We start from the raw sequence: 14912 nt of genomic DNA, 5'->3' as shown, positions 1-14912 counted from the left end.
AAATGACAGATCTTCAAAAGAGATGTGGGTTCGATCCCTGGGTCAGGAAGATACCCTGAAGAAGAAAATGGCAGCACACTCCAGTTTTCTTGCGTGGAGAATCACATGGACAGAGGAGCCTGGCAGACTACAGTCCATGGGGACACAAAGAGCTGGACACGACTGAAGTGATTTAGCACAGCATACTAGTACATAAATTTGGGTCTCTTGCCTATAAATCCACAACTCTCCCATTATCTTATGTTGCCTTAAAAATTAACTCATTGTCTTAGCACTTACTGTGCTCCTATTTTATTTTATGCCAAGCACTATACATACTAGGGGCTTCCCTGGTAGCTCAGCTGGTAAAGAATCCGGCTGTGATTCAGGACACCCCAGTTTGATTCCTGGGTTGGGAAGATCCCCTGGAGAAGGGATAGGCTACCCACTCCAGTATTCTTGGACTTCTCCGGTGACTCAGATGGTAAAGAATTGCCTGCAGTGTGGGAGACCTGGGTTCAATCCCTGGGTTGGGAAGAATCCCTGGAGGAGGACACGGCTACCCACTCCAGTATTGCTACCTGGAGCATCCCCGTGGACAGAGGAGCCTGGTGGGCTACAGTCAGTGGGGTCGCAAAGAGCCAGACGTGACTAAGCGCAGCACAGCGCACATACTAGACTCCAGAACCCAGCAGCAAGTTTTACTAGTAAACAGGCTGTATGAAAGCTTTCAGGGATTAACCTTATTGGATCCTCTCAGAACATGTTCTGGGTTTTCAGCTCTATATGTTCATTATTCTATACATGGAAATGCTGTAAAATACAGAATTAAGAGTCCTTGAATGAGATTTAACCCCTAACTTTGACCTCTGATAAACCATTTCACCACTGTGGGCCTCAGTTTCCTCTTCTGTAACATAACCAAAAATGGTTATGGTCTTTGAGAGGGTCATTCCAGCACTATGATTAAAAATCATGTCATGGTATTTCTTTAGAAGGATGGGATTTAATCACTTCCATCTTACAGGTGGAATAGTTAAGACCTAGAAAGAAAAAATGACTGTGCATCTTATTTGTTATTTGTGTCATGGGTTGAGTGAGGGGAGGTATGTCAGTCTTCTTTCTACAGCCTAGAGTTGCTCTGGGAGCAGAGTCGTCTTTGACATGCGCTTCATTCAATGTCAGTAATTTTCTTTGTATTTACTATCAGAGACATGGACAGATGTACCCGTGAGCACGTGACCACTGGCTTTCTTGTCATCACTAAAGCTCTGGTGATAATGGAGAAAGAAATTAAATTTCTGAGTCATGCTTAGACTCTGGGCAGGAAAGCCACAAAGTCTGGATGGCAAATTCACAAGTGTGACATATACATGTTCTCAGTGTTTAGTAATGGTGCTATAATCTGCATAACTGAGCTCTGAAACAGCATTCTTTATTTGGGGGAGAGTTTATTATTTTATAATTACCCTATTTACATTTTAATGTAAGAATTAAGAAGATGCTCATCCTTATTTTCTTTAATAACATTTCTAAATCAGCCTAAGACTGAATTGGCTTTCCTCTTCAGTGTAGAAAATATGTTTATTGAAAAATCTGGAAGGCAGATTTGCACAGTAAACAGACTGCATTCTGCCATTCTCCATTACCCGTATAAACTGTACCAGGGCAGACTTCATGCATAAAAATTCAATGTGACCTAGTTTAAGTGTCCAGTAACCCCCTTTGTTCAGCTTTTATCATCTCAGTAGAACTCCACTGTAGGAAAGCAAAATGCTACAGCTTTATTTACACAATACAGCATTATGCAAATGAACAAGCATTAATCACAAACATTTCCCAAGTGAACCTTTGCAAATTGACACCATTAACTTTGCCAAGGGGCAGGCGTTGCAGTCCAGGAATAATATGTCTTTCCAACTGAGTCCTAGACATTTGTTCAAATGTGTACATCACCCATATCCCTATTTCTTCTTGATCACCTTTTTTCTGTATAATGTGGTTTAGGGTGAGCACTGAATGAAAATGTCCTGGGCTTGAATGCCTCCTTCTTCTCCAGTGAACAAGTGCACTGCAACTCTAGTATGGCTATAAATTGATAAGCTTAAATCTGGATCATTCCCATTAGCTGGGAAATATGTTTCTAGAGTTAAGCCTTGCCAGGGAAATAGGTCTTCCATATGTTCCATAGTCAGTTTTGAAACAGACTCTCAAAATTATTGGACTTTCGGTTTTCATACGAAAAGCAAGAAACTAGAACTTTTAACAAAAGTTTTTAAAATATTTTTGAGACCGACGTTTCTTTTTTTGGCTAGGTTGAAAGCTGGCAGATCCTAAATAATTTCTAATTTTCATATTAATTTTAACTTCTTAGAGAATAGTAGCAGAAGGATAAGAAAACTGACCCTTAAAGAGATTTTTACATAAAATCAGGGCAACTTAAAACTATTGAATGCTTAAAAATAGGATGATCTTCTTTTATTGTTATCTCAGAGCAGAGTTAATCATAAATACCCTAAACATGTGACTGAGCCCTTTATGCTTCATGGGCAAATCGAAATGAGAGCATAATGATCTTTTTAATCAAGTTTTATATACTCTAATTCAGGAACTGACCCTGAAATTTTGGTACTCAGCATTAATATCACAACTGATTAAGCATGAGATGGCAGGGTCCCTAACTGCTAACCCCACTCATTTGGAGCTAACTCATTTGACTTTAAATTTACAGTATTTCTTTTTGAATAGAATTATAAATCTAATCATCTATCGTTCATTTTTATAAAAATTTTACCTTGTGACTCCTCTAAGTTTTTACTTTTGTTGTGTTGTTTGTGTCTTTATTTTGGATTTTGGTTATCTAGTATCTCTTCTCTCTCATTTTAGCCCACTGTTCTTTTCCCTTGCTATGTTCTGTTTCCTCATGTCTTAAGTCATAAGGAGATAGATGACCTCATGCCAGTTCATTGATTTACATTAGACTGATACAGTACAAATGGACAGAAAATTAAGAATTTGCTTAGAAGTTAAAATGGCAAGGTGACCAACTGCTTGTGTGAACATTTCTGTAAGTGACCTGACTCTCTTATTCTTTACTATAAATATCTCTGAGATTTCAGGAAGTGCAGTCATCCAACAGTCACCCTCAGTTCATGTGTAATTGATACATCTGTGATGCTTCTTTGCTCTGCATTTTGCATCTGTGTCAATTTAGCAGTTTTCATTTGGACAAGATTATTTAAATATGCTCTCCTGGGCCTTTCTGCCTGCATCTCTTTTTGTAATTTTAATCTTATGCCCACTTCCTAATTTCTTTAGCAGTTTATATAATACAGTACAAATTCTCTGTCTTATATAAACAAACTGCCCCCATCCACCATCTGCCACTCAAGAGGCTTTAGTGTATTTTCTGCTGGAGGCGCTGGCATTCCCTGTCATCCAGCAGGGATCTCAGCAGTCATGAGATTGGGGAGAAAGCAACAATTTCGGGTCCCACATAAGTGCCCTTTCCATGTGCTCTTGGCTGACCCTCCATCTCCTTTGGCCCCCAGGCCCTACTGCATCTCTCCACCAGCTGCCAGGAGGCAGCAAGTCCCTACAGCAGCTGTGGTTCCTTCCCTGGGAGGTCAGAACAGCAAGGAAATAGGAACCCCTTACACACCTTCTTGGAAGACCTTTCTTGAAGCAAAAGTGGAATAAGCACCCAACTGCAAGGGTGCTTAAATTTTCTGAAGGATCAAGCTTTTTGTTTGAAAAAATACTCTTCTAGGGAACTTGCATTTCGCTCTTGGCTGCCTAGCTCTGGTTTTAACTCTAAAAATTCTGTCCACAGCCATTCATGTTTGTCTTTCCCCATGAAAACATGTTCTCTTCGAATCATGTTCCTCCTTCCTGTGTTCTCTCTTCTGTTCCTTTCTCTCTAGCTCTTCTCTGGTACAAACATACAACAAATACACTATTCTTTCCTTCTCTCCTGGACATAATGTCTTTATTAAGCTTTTTCAAGTTTAATAACTGGACTCATTGCTGTAAATTCTGAGGCACTTTTCACTTGCAAAGCCCCTAAAAGGTATTTTTAAAAATTTATTTATTTTTTAATTGAAGGATAATTGCTTTACAGAATTGTGTTGGTTTCTGCCTAGAAGATAGTTTTTTAAGTATGTTGAAGATAGTATTTAAAATTCCAACCAGTGTAGTGTTTAGAACAATTTTTCCTATATTTCCTGAACTTTCAGGCCCTTTGATAATTGATATGTCAAGGAAAACCTTGACAGTCATTTTCTAGTATTTGGCCCTCTTTATCACCACTGGACTTCCCTGGTAGCTCAGAGCAGTAAAGAATCCGCCTACAGTGCAGGAGACCCGGGTTCGATCCCTGGGTTGGAAAGATCCCCTGGAGAAGGGAATGACTACCCACTCCAGTATTCTTGCCTGGAGAATTTCATGGGCAGAGTAGCCTAGTGAGCTACAGTCCATGAGGTTGCAGAGTCAGACACAGCTGAGCAACTAACGCACACATCACCACCATCAGATATGTCCAAGTATCTACATGTGTTAGGTCCACAGGTCAGCTTAACTCTTCCCGCATCTCATGCACACGTACACAGTCACTGCCCGCTCCCCATGCATACCTACTTCGTTTCTCTTGAAGCCCTTGAGATGGACAACAGCTCCTTTAGTCTATTAATTTACATTTGTATAGTCACCTATAAATTGAGTGTACACAATTATGTATAAGTATGTGTAACTTGTTGTGTTTTTTAAAGAATTGATGCTGATAAAATGTGAGCAGCAGAGTTTTAAGAATACTGGTACTTAGCCTGCTAAGTTTCACCTATGCTAATAGTGGCCTTCCATTCAGAAATTAAATAAGCCTTGGAAGTTGGTCCTTATAAAAAAGTGAGTTTATGATGAAAGGATTTGGAGAAAGTCACAATGAAACCAAACTCTGCAGTTGGTCATTAAATAAAGAAATGATAATCTCATTGCTGGGTTGGAAAGTGAAAGCTAGTCGTAAAGTTTATATCTGCTGCTAAACAGTACAAATTATTAGATAAATGAATAATTTTATGTTTGAAAAACCAAGTGATTCTGTCAAGAAAGAAGGTACTGACGATGCAAAGAATCAATAGCATCAAATGGAAATCTAGAAAATGATAGCCTGCTTTTGTCAAACATTTTACATTTTTCCCATAAATAAGACTATTTATATTGATTCTAAGGTGTGAAGGGTAGTGAAGCAGATAGTAGGTAATTAAAAGCATAAATCTCAAGAGCTTGGGAAGGTAATTCTCACTTTGCAGGCAGAGCTGCCAAAATGATGAACATTTTTTGCTTCAACATGACAGAAATATAGTGTGGTTACAGGGAGAAGGAACATAGTGAACTATAAGTTTGCTTCAATAGCTGCTGCTTAAGAAAGCTCTTTAAAAAATTTAGTCAGCCTTTTGGAAGCATATAGTAGTTACTTATTAATTTTTTTAATTGCCTTAAATTAGCACTGTAACATTACCAAAATGTTATAGTCTTTCTCAGAACTACATTATAAATGGGCATTTCATCATTTAGAACTGATTTTAAATTCATCACTGAAAATAAAAGGAAGATCAGGATAAAGAGAATCTTTGAAAAAGTGAGCATTGTGACTTGTAAAGACTCATCAAAACATATATGTAACTAATGGGGAAATTTTACAACACATAATTCAATCATTTGGGGTGCTCTAAGAACACATAAGTGCCTTGTATGACATGTTACTTTAGAGATTTGTATGTGTTTAATAATATTCAAAGTTCTGATGACCTACTTAATGTGATGTGAAGAACAGAAAATATGAAAGTTTGGACAAAGAAAGTACCAAAATTCACTGTCCCATATAAGAATAAGTTTTCAACAGAAAAACATTAAGCTTCTGTTGCTTAATTCCTTCAAGCTTTGGTTGTGTTGTTGTTCAGTCTGTCAGTGGTGTCCAACTCTTTGCAACCCCATTGACTGCAGCATGCCAGGCTTCCCTTCCCTGGCCTTCATCATCTCCTGGAGATTGCTCAAACTCATGTCCATTGAGTTGGTGATGTCATCCAGCCATCTCATCCTCTGTCATCCCCTTCTCCTCCTGCCTTCAGTCTTTCCCAGAATCCAGGGTCTTTTCCCATGAGTCAGCTCTTCACATCAGATGGGCCAAAGTATTGGAGCTTCAGTTGCAGCATTATGCCTTCCAGTGAATAATCAGGGTTGATTTCCTTTAGGATTGACTGGTTTAATCTCATGCTGTTCAAGGGACTCTCAAGAGTCTTCTCCAGCACCAAAGCTCAAAATCTTCAATTTTTCGATGCTCAGCCTTTTTCAGGTCCAACTCTCACATCCATACATGACTACTGGGAAAACCATAGCTTTGACTGTATGGACCTTTGCCGGAAAAAGTATGTCTCTATCTTTTGAATACTGTCTAGGTTTGTCATAGCTTTTCTTCCAGGGAGCAAGCATCTTTTAATTTCATGGCTATAGTCACCATCTGTAGTGATTTTGGAGCCCAAGAAAGTTAAGTCTGTCACTGTTTCCATTGTTTCCCTGTCTATTTGTCATGAAGTGATGGGACCAGATGTCATGATCTTAGTTTTCTGAATGTTGAATTTTTAGCCAGCTTTTTCACTCTCCCATTTCACTTTCATCAAGAGGTTCTTTAGTTCCTTTTTGCTTTCTGCCGTAAGGGTGGTATCATCTGCATACCTGAGGTTATTGATATTTCTCCCGGCAATCTTGATTCCAGCTTTGTGCTTCATCCAGCCTGGCATTCTGCATGATGTATTTTGCATATAAATTAAATAAGCAGGGTGACAATATACAGCCTTGACGTACTGCTTTCCCAATTTGGAACCAGTCCATTGTTCCATGTCCAGTTCTAACTGTTGCCTTTTGATCCGCATACAGGTTTCTCAGGAGGCAGGTAAGGTGGTCTGGTATTCTCATCTCTCTAAGAATTTTCCACAGTTTGTTGTGATCCACACAGTCAAAGGCTTTAACATAGTCAATGAAGCAGAAGTTTTTCTGGAATTCTTTTTCTTTTTCTATGTTTCGATGGATGTCGGCAATTTGATCTCTGGTTCCTCTGCCTTTTCTAAATCTAGCTTGAACATCTGCAAGTTCTCGGTTCACATACTATTGAAGCCTAGCTTGGAGAGTTTTGAGTATTACTTTGCTAGCGTGTGAGATGAGTGCAATTGTGCGGGAGTTTGCACATTTTTTAGCGTTGCCCTTCTTTGGGATTGGAATGAAAACTGACCTTTTTCAGTCCTGTGACCATTGCTTAGTTTTCCAAACTTTCTGGCATATTGAGTGCAACACTTTCACAGCATCATCTTTGAGGATTTGAAAGAGCTCAACTGGAATTCAATCACCTCCACTAGCTTTGTTTGTAGTGATGCTTTCTACGGCCCACTTGACTCTACATTGCAGGATGTCTGTCTCTAGGAGTGATCACACCATCATTGTTATCTGGGTCAAGAAGATCTTTTTTGTATAGTTCCTCTGTGTATTCTTGCCACCTCTTCTTAATAACCCTGCTTCTGTTAGGTCCATACCATTTCTATCCTTTATTGTGCCTGTCTTTGCATGAAATGTTCCCTTGGTATCTCTGATTTTATTGAAGAGATCTCTTGTTTTTCCCATCCTATTGTTTTCCTCTATTTCTTTGCATTGATCACTTAGGAAGGCTTTCTTTACTCTTTGCTATTCTTTGGAACTATGCATTCAGATGGGTATATCTTTCCTTTTCTCCTTTGTCTTTCGCTTCTGTTCTTAACCCTCCTCAGATAACCATTTTGCCTTTTTGCATTTTTCTTTCTTGGGGATGGTCTTGATCACTTCCTCCTGTGCAATATTACGAAGCTCTGTTTATAGTTCTTCAGGCACTCTATCAGATCTAATCCGTTGAATCTATTTATTACTTCTACTGTATAATTTTAAAGGATTTGATTCAGGTCATACCTGAACGGCCTAGTCATTTTCCCTACTGTCTTCAGTTTAAGTCTGAATTTGGCAATAAGAAGTTCGTGATCTAAGCCACAGCCAGCTCCCAGCCTTGTTTTTGCTGACTATGTGGAGCTTCTCCATCTTTGGCTGCAAAACATATAATCAGTATAATTTCGGTTTTGACCATCTGGTGATGTCCATGTGTAGAGTCTTCTCTTGTGTTGTTGCAAGAGGGTGTTTGCCATGACCAGTGTGTTCTCTTGGCAAAACTCTGTGAACCCTTGCCCTGCTTCATTCTGTACTCCAAGGCCAGACTTTCCTGTTACTGCAGGTATCTCTTGATTTCCTACTTTTGCATTCCAGTTCCCTATAATGAAAAGGACATCTTTTTTTGGCGTTAGTTCTAGAAGATCCTGTAGGTCTTCATAGAACTGTTCAACTTTACCTTTTTTGGCATTAGTGGTTAGGGCATAGACTTATATTACTGTGATATTGAGTGGTTTGCCTTGGAAACAAACAGAGATTATTCTGTCATTTTAGAAATTGCACCCAAGTGCTGCATTTTAGACTCTTGTTGACTTTGAGGGCTACTCCATTTCTTCTAAGAGATTCATTAAATGTTGCTTTGATGATCAAACATTAATAACACCTTTTAAAAAATATTATGGATCTTCTTTTTTCCCTGTGTAAAATTCCTGTGTTAATAACTATTTTGACAAAAGTAAAAGATTTCTGAAACAATTTCCAAAGCATTTTATTGCTGATTTTTGTCATCTTCCCACTTTGGGATTGGGGAAGATTTTAAAGGCTTGTGTATTTTTCTCTTTTTTTGGTACAGATTTCTTTAGTTAAGATTGGGTGTGGAATCCTTAACAATAGGATAATGTTTCACTCAATTTTTGTTGTTTAGATTCTTAAGCTAAAAAATATATGCAGCTTACAATTGGAAATCAGATAGAATTTCTTGTCTGACTACCTGTAGGGTTCCTGAATGATTAGTTCCTGGTTTAAAGTTTATATTCAGGTGTTATTTAGTATGTGTTTGATTTCCCATAGCTTATCGTTTGTATTCTTGAGTGGGCAATTGGCTATAATTTTCACAGTCTTTACAACAAGGAAAAAAGCATTACTTATGTAAGACAGAAGCAGAAAAACTGGATGCAACAAGAAGTAATCTTGCCTACTCTATTGCTTTCAAGCAAGTGGATGAATTTAATACAGTTCAAAGCATTGTGCAAAAGGGATAACTTTTAACTACTTTTACTTCTCAAGCAACTTTTTAAATAGAGTGACAACATTTGCCCGGGAGGCTAGAGAATTTTAGATATGGTGAAAGTGAAAGTCGCTTCATCATGTCCGACTCTTTGTGATCACACAGGTATACAGTCCCTGGAATTCTCCAGGCCAGAACACTGAAGTGGGGAGCCTTTCCCTTCTCCAGGGGATCTTCCCAACCAGGGATCGAACCCAGGTCTTCCCCATCACAGGCGGATTCTTTACCAGCTGAGCCACAAGGGAAGCTCTTTAGATATGGTAGGTCAGCATTAAGATAATTTCTTGGAGGGTCAGGCATGGGGTAGGCAGGAGTGCCTGACCAGCTATAAGGAGCTTTATGAGGCATGGTTAGTCACTGGGGAGAAGATAGCATGTGAAGAAGTATTGCTCTAGCCAACATCTAAGATTTCAAGCTAGGAACTTTTGTTGAAAAAATAGTGTTGCTGCTCAACTTAGTTCTTCAAGGAAAGTAACGAAACTGTCAAATTAGCCAGAGACAGAAGAAGAATGTCAAAATAGTTCATGCCTAGAAAGGAAAATCCAGGAAATATAAGACAGGTTCCCTCACAGACCTGGTTAGCTAGGGAAACAAAACAAATATACTTAGAAACCTTGCTGAACTGTGTGATGTTAACTGCTATAAGGTGATATTAATATAAATTTAGGAAAGCAGACAGCACATAGGCTAGAAGTATCATGAGCAGAAAGCTAGCATTTGACAGATGCCTCTTCTTCCACCAGGCTGTATATTAGATTCTTTCCACATATATTATTTCTGTATTTGTACCGAGTGAGGCTCAAGGAGGAAAAGAAACTGTGAAAGGCTTGAGAGATGGTCAGCATTTGAAAAGGAGAGAATTGAAGAATTATTAAGTACTAGAGCTGAAACAAATAGGGCTTCTTGAGGATGTGGTCTATGGATAGGCTGCAGGGGGTCCATGAACTGTATAAAAAACTATGCACAATTTTGTCTGTCTGTGTATCTGAAACCGTAATCACTTAGAAAGATGTTGAAGTGATTGAATCTTCAATTTCCTGAGAGAAATGTTCCACAGCTTCCTTTGGCAACATTTTGTAGTATTTAATCATTTTTAGTATTTCATTGTACCTAAATCTTTATTTAAAAAAAAAAAAAAAAAGAGAAAAGGAACCGTGGTCTTTTTCCCCCCTCACTTTAGTTCTGTCTTCTAGGGCACATGGGAAACAAATGTGGTATTCACTACTCAGAAAATAGATCTCATGAACAAGAACTCCCAAGAATTCTTCATTCTGTTTAGGTTCTGATTTGGGGGGACTGAGAATATGATTCAACTTTTATTAATGTGTATTTCCTTCAGGTATAATGTATTTCAGCTCTTATCAGTGGCATACCTAATATTTCTGACACCAAGAACAGATCATTTTTAGCATCTCCTCTATAGGACAAAGTCATTTTCAGAAAAAGTTGTGAAATCATATGAATAGTATGAAAAACCAGGAAAGAAACTCAGAGACTTTATTAAAGTTTCAATATATTATTATACTAATATCACAGTATAAAAAAGGAAGAAAAGTAAAGGATTGATCCTTTTGAAGTATATTCATGTATTTTTAAATGAGTGAAACGTAAGCCTATGTATTATTCTATCACAGAAATGATCATAACATTACAGTAACAAGTAAACTTTAATAAAATCAAAATTATATAAAAGGTACAATTTATGTACTCACTGACTTGTACACTGATATTTTCTTCTTCATTCCTTAGTTTTAAAGCACAGAAGAACCTAAAAAGAAGCATAAATTTTTATTTCAAAGATATTAACAAAAGTCAGTAAAATCCATCACATATAAGCAAAAATTTTTATTTACCAAACAAAAATAATACACGTCATAGTTAGCACTGTCTCATCCTTAAAGTTTAAACACAAATTAAAATTCTAATCAGTCATGGAAAATGAAAGAATTGAAGAATTTCAAGTTCTATTTTCTTTGTCTTTAGTAATCACTGTGCTATCATTGTTTATTTCAAAATCAGTTATTGAAATGCTAGAATATGAGTGGCACAGAGCTTGCAAACTTGATTCTTAACCATTAGGAATTTACTTTCAAAATGAGTAGGTATAGCAGAGCCATTGTGAATTGGGAGTTTGATAATATAACTACAAGTTCTGTGTATTAACTCCATGTAGTTAATTAAAAGACAAGTGAAAAATATATGCTACTTTTAAGTTCATATGCATATTACTATAATTCAGCTATAATCACAACAGTTGTTTAAAACAGACCAACACTTTTTTTCAGGGTGGAGTATTTTATTACTGTTTAGAATTACCACCTGTAATGATATAAAAAGCAGACCTGTTTTCAGTTAGTTTTATTTCTGTTTTCAAATTATCTGCATACAGTGCAAACTCCTTATTTCCTGTGCTGAAGTGGACATTTCCTCTCTCCCCTCCAGTATACCATGTATGCATGTGTGATAAGTTGCTTCAGTCATGTCGACTTTTTGCACCCTAGGAACCATAGCCATCAGGCTCCTCTGTCCATGGGACTCTCCAGGCAAGAATATGGAGTGGGTTGCCACACCCAACCCAGGGATTAAACCAGTGTTTTTTAATGTCTCCTGAATTGGCAGGCAGATTCTTTACCGCTAGCGCCACCTGGGAAGCACAGACTCTAGTTAAACTTAGCATGGAGATAAAGTTGTGCTGATTTATCCTTGTAATCTCCAAATAGTTTCCTTTTTTATCTTTAACAGTGCCCACTGCATATTCTCTGAAATGTAGCTTTCATTATCTCTCACCTGTGAGCTTGAGGTGACCTGGTTTTTGCTCTGGAAAGAAATAACATTCTATATTATTTGAGAGACACCTATGGAATCCTTTTTTGTGATGATTTATTTGTTCATGTCATGAATTTTTGGCTTTTTCTTATACCATTTGAGAGGAATGGAAAAGAATAGATTTATTAAAGGGGACTTAGGTTATTCGTTAGTTTTGTAAATTAAATCATGTAAGCCAACAAAATACCCTACATGCACTTTTAAACTAAAAATACCAACAATCTCTTTAAAAAAGATCTAATTTATACATTTACACAGATGGTTATAGAAAGGGGTATTCACTAGCATCTGTAAATGTTGGGGAAATGATGGATGTCTATATTTGTAAAATGCCAAAAAGAATTACTGAATGTGCAGATATAGATTAAAAAATACAAAATTTGAATATCTGAAAGGCATTCTCTTCAAGCTAGTTTTATGAAGATCTAGACATTGAATAATTGTTTTTTTGCATAAATTTCCATTTTTATAAATGCAGTAAATTCTTATTAATTTGGACAGCACTAATTAGGGATTTGTGATAATTCAGGTATGGGCTAAATTGTACTTTTGTTTGGTCCAAATTTGTTCTTCAAAGATAATGCAAATGAGTATTACAAAGAAGGATGAAGCATAGAGATTTAGAATACCAACAGAACCAATTCTTTCATGATTAGGTAAGCACTTTAAGGGCACTGATTAAAATGCAAGCGATGATATAATTTAAAATAATTCCTATATATTTTAACACATCACCTAAGACTCTGGTAGCTAACAGCATTTCTTCCAAAATGTTCAACTTTCAATTTTTTTTTTACCATTCATTACGCCGTTTACCCAGATTATTCCACATTGTTGAGGTTTTTCTTAAATTATAATTATCTAGTAATACCTAATCCCATTCCCTTTTTTAAAAAGCAAATGATATTTCTATGACTTGGTTAGTATTTTCCCAGGAATTCTTTTGAGTCTAGTGTTTGAACTTACATGGTATCTAGGTTTTATAGTTCAGGCCAAACAAGCATTGTTTTGAAGGATGACTTATCCAATTTAGTTACCCGCACTGATCAAATTGACTGAATGATCCATAAGTCACTAATTTTGTGTTCTGACCTGGGGCAATCTTGATGGACAAGTGAGTGAGCCACTATATAAGAATTGTCTTTGCAATAATTGTGGAATTAGTCTGTTAGGAATCTGTTCATTCCACAATGAGGTGGATCAAGCAGCCAGATCCCCAAAATCATACCAACTGGTAACTCCTGCTTCAGTCCACAGTTTCTCACCATAGGCAGAAGTCAGTCAGGAATTTGAAGTAAGTTCAGTTCAGTTCAGCCGCTCAGTCGTGTCCAACTCTTTGCAACCCCATGGATGGCAGCACACCAGGCATCCCTGTCCAACACCAACTTCCAGAGCCTGCTAAACTCATGTCTATTGAGTCGGTGATGACATCCAACCATCTTGTCCTCTGTCATCCCCTTCTTCTCCCACCCTCAATCTTTCCCAGGATCAGGGTCTTTTCCAGTGAGTCAGTTCTTCACTTCAGGTAGCCAAAGTATTATAGTTTCAGCTTCAGCATCAGTCCTTCCAATGATTATTCGGACTGATTTCCTTTAGGATGGACTAGTTGGATCTCCTTGCAGTCCAAGGGACTGTCAAGAGTCTTCTCCAACACCACAGTTCAAAAGCATCAATTCTTCAGCACTCAGCTTTCTTTATAGTCCAACTCTCACATCCATACATGACTACCCAAAAAACCATAGCTTTAACTAGAGGGACCTTTGTTGGCAAAGTAATGTCTCTGCTTTTTAATATGCTGTCTAGGTTGGTCATAACTTTCCTCGCAAGGAGTAAGCATCTTTTACTTTCATGGCTGCAGTCACCATCTTCAGTGATTTTGGAACCCCGAAAAATAAAGTCTGTCACTGGTTCCATTGTTTTCTCATCTATTTGCCATGAAGTGATGGGACCGGATGCCATGATCTTAATTTTCTGAATGTTGAGTTTTAATTGAAGTAAGTAGGAGATACTTATTTGATTATGACCACTCCTGATACCAAAACCTTTACTCTCTTAGTCACTTAACATTCTCAGAATTCAGGTTTCTAACCAAGTATGCACATCTTTAGTCCTGCTCTTATCACTCAGCCCATTGTTGGCCAGCCTTCAGCCATAATGGCTTTCTTTTATTTTGATAAAGCTGCAAAGCTACTTCTTTGCCCTCCCTTTTGGCCTAACCTTAATGAAAGTTATTGTCTAGTGGTGGAAAACAATTATAATATTTAATAATTTTTAAATTGTGAGTAGTACTATAGAGAAAAGCATCTAAAAAGTTAAGATGTGACCTAATCTGGGGGATCATGGAAGGCTCCTTAAGAATATAGTATTTGGGCTGTGTTATGAAAGGTAAATAGGGATTAACTAGGAAAAGAGATAGGATCGTAAACATGTGCAAAAAGACAGCACTATGCTTATACTCCAGCCACACTCTTCAGTGCTCAAGTTCCTCTGAGAAAAACAAAGAGCCTGCTACCAAATGAAACTAGAATAGGTAGGGAGTAGGACATACAGGTCTTGAATATGATGATTTTAGATTTTAAACCAAGAACAGTGAAAAGATGTCAAGAATTTTAAACAGAGGAATGATCAAATATCGCTTTGGCCACTGTGTGGAGAATAGATTGTACGTGAGCAGGAAGGGACCTTTGGGCGAGCACTAAAGAGTCTGTTGCCGTAGTCCAGGTAACAGGTGATGGCAGTTTGGACCAAGGTGCTTGTCCTTGTTCAGTCACTCGTCAAGTCTGACTCTGTGACCCCATGGACTGCAGCACGCCAGGCTTCCCTGTCCTTCACCATCTCCTGGAATTTGGTCTATCTTGTGTCCATT

General features: G+C 37.8%; 1 protein-coding gene across 7 annotated transcripts in view; it reads left to right on the top strand.

Annotated features, from left to right (window-relative positions):
• The window catches only part of ZNF385B (zinc finger protein 385B), a 335112-nt gene that overhangs the window by 266817 nt on the left and 53383 nt on the right, over nucleotides 1-14912 (top strand). The window lies entirely within an intron of this gene.

This window comes from Muntiacus reevesi, chromosome 3, assembly GCF_963930625.1.
Source record: "Muntiacus reevesi chromosome 3, mMunRee1.1, whole genome shotgun sequence".
NCBI lineage: Eukaryota > Metazoa > Chordata > Mammalia > Artiodactyla > Cervidae > Muntiacus > Muntiacus reevesi.
Note: the sequence above shows the minus strand (reverse complement) of the source record. Positions and strands in the feature narration are given on the sequence as shown.